Consider the following 5,837-nt stretch of genomic DNA (forward strand, 5'->3'; position numbering starts at 1 on the left):
GCGCTATTGAGCAGAGGCCCTAGTCGCTGCCATTGAAGCGCCGACGCGACCTCTCGCCATGGCAAAGGGAAGGAAGGAGTTAGGCTGGAAGGAGATGAATGTTGAAGGATGCCATCCTTCTCCCCTTCTTATAGGGGGGCAGGGCCGGGGCTCGGCCCCCAATCTAAGGGTGGCCGCCCCACTCGACCAATCCGGCCGCCAGGGGCACGGGGAATCTGGACCGACCCGCTGCTCCAATCAGCGACCATCGGGCTTCCCGCCTCGGCGTTAATGCCTGTGCCCTCCATGTCCATCACCTACCCTCCCTGGGGTATGAAAGACACGTGGCGAGCGAGCCGGAATCGAGGAGACAAGTGAAGCGGCCATTTTCCACCCCGTGGTCATGGGGTGCAGGCGCCTTAAAGGCAGTGACCCGAGTCCACTTAGTAAATGAGCCGCGCCCCTGCGGCTTCTTCCTTTTTATGGGGAAGACGCAGGACGCCTCTTTACTATTCACCATGATGTGATGCAAGCATGCTACAACCGCCCCACGCATGACCCCATGTCACGCATTCAACGCGGGTCATGGGGAAGCACAACTGGCGGAGGAGTTACCGCAGTTAAAACCCTGCCACGCGTGCCCACGCACTGTTCTGGGTCTGGCCCAACGACGCTCTGCGCTTATGTGTGGCCCAGGCCTGGGGGCTCCTGTCGGTGTACAAAAGTAGGGGCCTTCTGTACCCCTTTACTTGTGCACGGGCAGTTGTAGCCGCACCTGCGACTACTCTTGGCGGGGCAGAGGAAGCGAAGATACAAGACTACCCGAGCAGCGCTGAAGCCAGAGGCGCGAAGATCAAAGGGACAAGATGGGTTTCCCCCGGCAAGAGCCTTGCCGAGGACGACCTATGCTGCCCCGGCAAGAGCCTTGCCAGGGCAACTTTCCCAACACCATCAAGACCGCCACCTTTGAGCCTAAGAGTTATGACGCCATCGACAATGTCAAGACCAAGGCTCGGGAGTGCCTACGTGGTGGTATGCAGATCTTTGTGATGAACAGAGGCCTACAAGACTGGGTAAGAACCAGAGGACGAAGGCCCCCCAGCAAGATCCTTGCCGAGGACGACCATAGAAACCCGGCAAGACCCTTGGCGGGGATATCTGCAGGGCCATATCCAGGCCCACGCCTACCAAGGATCCGCCGCCCCGCGGCCGCTCCAATGCGGTGATCAGCTTGCCAACTAGGCGAGCGCCTGCGTGGTAGCATGCAGCTCCTAGGCCAACTAAGCAAGCACCTGCGTGGTGGCATGCAGATCTTCATGAAGACTCTATCACCGCACCAGCACAACAGCCAGCGAGCGTGGCGCTGCATGCCTCGTCAGCTTGGACGCGCGTCGAAGCAAGGCGAGGCGGCGACGGACAAGACGAGCTTTTGTGCCATCCCCAATAAAGCAAGAGGGCACGTCGGCAGCGCATTAAATGTGTTTGTCCTATGGTTCCTGGAGATAGACTTGTACACTGTCGATACTTTCCACCTCCTATGTGCCACTATGGCGAACCCCTTTGACTATAAAAGGAGGCCCGAGGCATACTGAGAAAGGATTCAGACTTTTTGGGCTAGGATGCACCACAGCTAGTTCAAGAACTCAAGAAGACCAAATATACACCAAAGCAGGATTAGGGTATTACGCATCGCTTGCAACCCGAACCTGGATAAAATTCCCCCGCGTTGATCTTCTAAACCCGCTCTTTCCACAGCCCCGCGCCCCTTCAACCATAGTAGGGATTCCCTGTGATCCCATAGGTATCGTTTTCCCTGACAGGTTGGTACATTCACTAGTTTTGCTACTGTTTGGTGGAGTGAACATTGTCGGTTATACCCTGATTATGTACCTAATACTTGGGATGATTTAAAACTTGTCATGAGAGATAGATTTGTCTATGTATATTATACTCGTGGCATGATTAAAAAACTACAACATTTAAAAAAGGTAGTGACACCGCAACAAAATATTATGATGATTTACAAACTACCTAGTTGCACTCCTTTTTAGAGGAAACTGAAGATGATATTATGGATAGAATTTGGGGAGGGTTAAACCATGATATTCAGGAGATACTAATGCATGAAGAATGTTATCCTATGGACGGTTTGTTTTATCTTGCTTGCAAAGCTGAACAGGAAATAAAACATATACTATGACAACCACATCCATTGTTGTGAGGACTACATCACCTCCACCATGCGACACATCACCACCGAGAGTGCCTACATCACCTGAGTTGATCATAAGAGGTAATGATAAAGGTACCGATCTTCCACCTCCACATGAGTATGATGAATTTCTTGCCAATTTAGATGCACCATGCGATGAGGTACCTACTACTTTGATCACACAAGCTATTTTAGAGGACTATGTTGATGATTTGACTTTGCTATGTGATCAAACAATTTTGCGTGAGCCCATTGAATTAACTATTGATGCGAAAGAACCATGTGAATTAGAAAATAAATCAGATTTGGATCAAATACATTTGAAAGTAATTTTGCCAATGTTTAATCATTTTGATATGACCTCCAATCTTGGTGATGATTCCGTGTCGAATAAATTGTTGCATGTTTGCTTATTTAAGCATGTGGTAGCATGTAATTTTGAATCAATTAAAGTTTATTTACCAATGTTGGGATGGTTTAATGATAAGCATTGTCAATCTTGTGATATGAATAAGAGCTTCACCTATATGCGCAAACTGAGTTGCAATATTTACATGCCTTTGACTTCTTGTGATAATATATTGGCTTTATATTTCATGACTTTTGAAGGGTGCTATTGTATAACTGTGTCACATGTGCCACAACTGAGGTCACTAAAAATGGATGACATATATATATATACATATACAATGTGTACACCTTGTCTCTTTTGTTAGCCACATTTCAGATTAGGCAACGCCGAGGACTGCTTTGTTTTCAAGAAGGGGAGGATGATGAGGACATGGAGCCATAGTTACACCCACAACCCCTACTACTATACCTATTGGATCGATTAGTATAGATCGCGCATGCCAGTTGTATTATTAGGTACTTTCGTTTCTTGGTAATGTTTCTAAAGTTCATGAGAATATGATGCTCCCTAACTTCGATACATTTTTGTTGCTTACAGTTGAAGGACCTAGCATGGACAAGAAGGATGAACATTGGAGCTGATAGAAGCAAAGGTCTCCCGTCTTTCGATGAGATGATAACTATCGATGTGGTGGAGACGACTTTGACGATCCGACTACAAACGTACACGACGTTGCGCCTTAGCAATCGCTAAACCAACTCTGAGAGGTTATTGACCACGCCGAAGCATGATCAACCTAAGCATGAAGGTCTATTCCTGCAAGCAATCGAAGAACAATCAAGAATATGATTAAGCAATCTGAATATTGCGAGTATGGCTGAAGTATTGAGAAAAGTGGGGTTTCATAAGCGGTCTTGGTCTGGTCGTTGTGATAGGCCCCGACAAGATGCGAGTCGTTCGTCGGCCCGATCTTTCACGATACTGGTAGCAGCACAAGAAATTCCGATCAAGCAAAGATGCAAGACCGTAAGATCAAAAACTAGCGTCAAGTAGATTAGTTCGACTCCACGCACAGCAGCAACAAAATCCCCACGGATTAGCAACACAGATATTTGGTGTCCCCCGACATGGGATGTTTTCTGTAGCTTTATTCAACTCATGACTAAAAACAAAATCTGCCCTATTACACGGCCATAGCCTTTATTTATATGGTGCGCGCAGGCACCGGTTCTCAACCGACTCAATCCCAGCAAAATCTGAAACGGACTCTCCTATCCAAACTAAACAAGCAACTACCTAATTAATCACGCGGCCACGTTGATCACCTACCAATTAACTTGGACTCAGAAAGGACTACGTAACTACTAGGAACCAGAACAAAAGACTTGCACGTGCTTTTGCATGCTACGGACCCAGATCAAATTGACAAGTACCGTTCCTACCATAATCGTGTAGCACAAGGAGTTCTGAAGGTGGGCTTGACTTCGTCCTGTGCAACCAGTTGAACAGGAAATTTTCCAAAATAAATAATCTACTCATTGTTGACCGCTTTAAATGTGTTCATCATTCTCCCATGGTGACTACCGTCACTGATAGCCACATCATTCCCTCCCTCTTGAAATGAAGCCGTCCTCGGTTTCGTGGTAGGCTTTCGGATCTCCTTATTCTTCTTTACTGACAGAATAGTATCCTCCTTAATATCACTAGCAAACATGGGATGTAGCACACATCGTCTTTCGGCATGTCGAAAAGAATAAGTGTTCGACCTTCCATCATGTGTGGCATGCTGATCATATTGCCAAGGTCTCCCCAGCAACAAGTGACATGCATCCATCGGCAAAACATCACAAATCATTGTGTCGATATAGTCACCAACCGAAAAATTAAGACACACCTTGTGAGTAATTTTTAGTCTGCCCGACTGATATAACCACTCGACGCAGTGTGGTTGAGGGTGCTTCCATGCAGGTAATCCCAAAGCTTCCACCAATCCCTTGCTGACCGCATTGGTGTAGCTTCCTCCATCTATGATCAACTTACAATTGGTGTTGTTGATCTTGCACTGAGTCTGAAAAATATTCCAACGCTGCCCCTTATCCTTCATGTGATCCTCTTGCACACGCTGCACCATTAAGGACGGATATGATTCAACAGCTTCAAAACTAGCAGTCACCACCTTCTCGACATCTTCAAATTTTTCACTAGAAGTGTCAAAAACTGCCTCTTCATCACTCGCGGATGCATAGCCATCTTTTCTGAGCAATACTCTCTTCTCATTAGGACATTCACGCTTCATATGTCCCCTTCCTCCACACTTGAAACACTCTATGTCACTGGAACGATTGGTCGACTGTGCACTAGAATCAACCCTCGACGGTCCTGATTTTGAAGCATTCTTTTGCATGGAACCATGAGGGCGATTTGATGTTGCCGTCCTGGAGCTAGGACCGATATCCTCACTCTGATGCTGCGAGCGTCGCCATGTGTTCAAAGTGGTACTGGGAACTGTGTTGACTTGGCGTCTCTTAATCTATTGTTCCGCACGCACAGCTTGGTGCACAAGATCTTGTATGTTGTAGTAGACCACCATCTCAACACGATCCTGCACCTCGATATTTAGCCCGTTAAAGAACGTGCCATGGTCGCCTTCGGGTCCTCTGTTGTCCCTGTACGTATCATGAGCAATTCCATCTCCTTGTAATATTCATCAACACTCATATTACCTTGAGAGAGCCGCTGCAAGTTGTTATACATATCTCTTTTATAGTGCTCAGGAACAAAACGTCGCCTCATGAATTCTTTCATCCCTCGCCAAGTCGCCGGGCGATGTATTGAACAACAAATTTGATTCCACCAAATTAGCGCGTAACTGGTGAACTCAATTCCAGCAAGTTGAACTTTCTTCTCTTCGCTATAATGATGGGCATCAAAAATTTGATCAACGTGCATCTCCCACTCCAAATAAACTTCTGGTTTGCACTTTCCGGAGAATGAAGGAATAGAAATTTTTATGCGCCCAACTCCATCATCCAAAGGCACGCGCACAGCTTGACCAACTCGGTCATGCACTCCACCATGAACAGAAGTTTCAGGACGAGGCTCATAGTGTCATGGCCGTGGAGCGTACCCCGCTACCTGGTTAACGCCGTCATCAAGACCATCATCTCCAACATGAGGATGTGCCGCCAAACGACGATCATGCACGCCAGCATGTCCGTCGCGAGCCGGTGGTGCATAACTGAAGGAAATATGCCCTAGAGGCAATAATAAAGTTATTATTTATTTCCTTATATC

General features: G+C 47.0%; 1 pseudogene; it reads right to left on the reverse strand.

The window, feature by feature from the left end:
- Positions 1-4,074: 4,074 nt before the first annotated feature.
- LOC147970978 (uncharacterized) lies at positions 4,075-5,133 on the reverse strand (annotated as a pseudogene).
- Between the last annotated feature and the right edge of the window lie 704 nt (positions 5,134-5,837).

Source organism: Triticum urartu, chromosome 5A (genome assembly GCF_056163025.1).
Source record: "Triticum urartu cultivar PI428250 chromosome 5A, HENAU_Tu73, whole genome shotgun sequence".
NCBI lineage: Eukaryota > Viridiplantae > Streptophyta > Magnoliopsida > Poales > Poaceae > Triticum > Triticum urartu.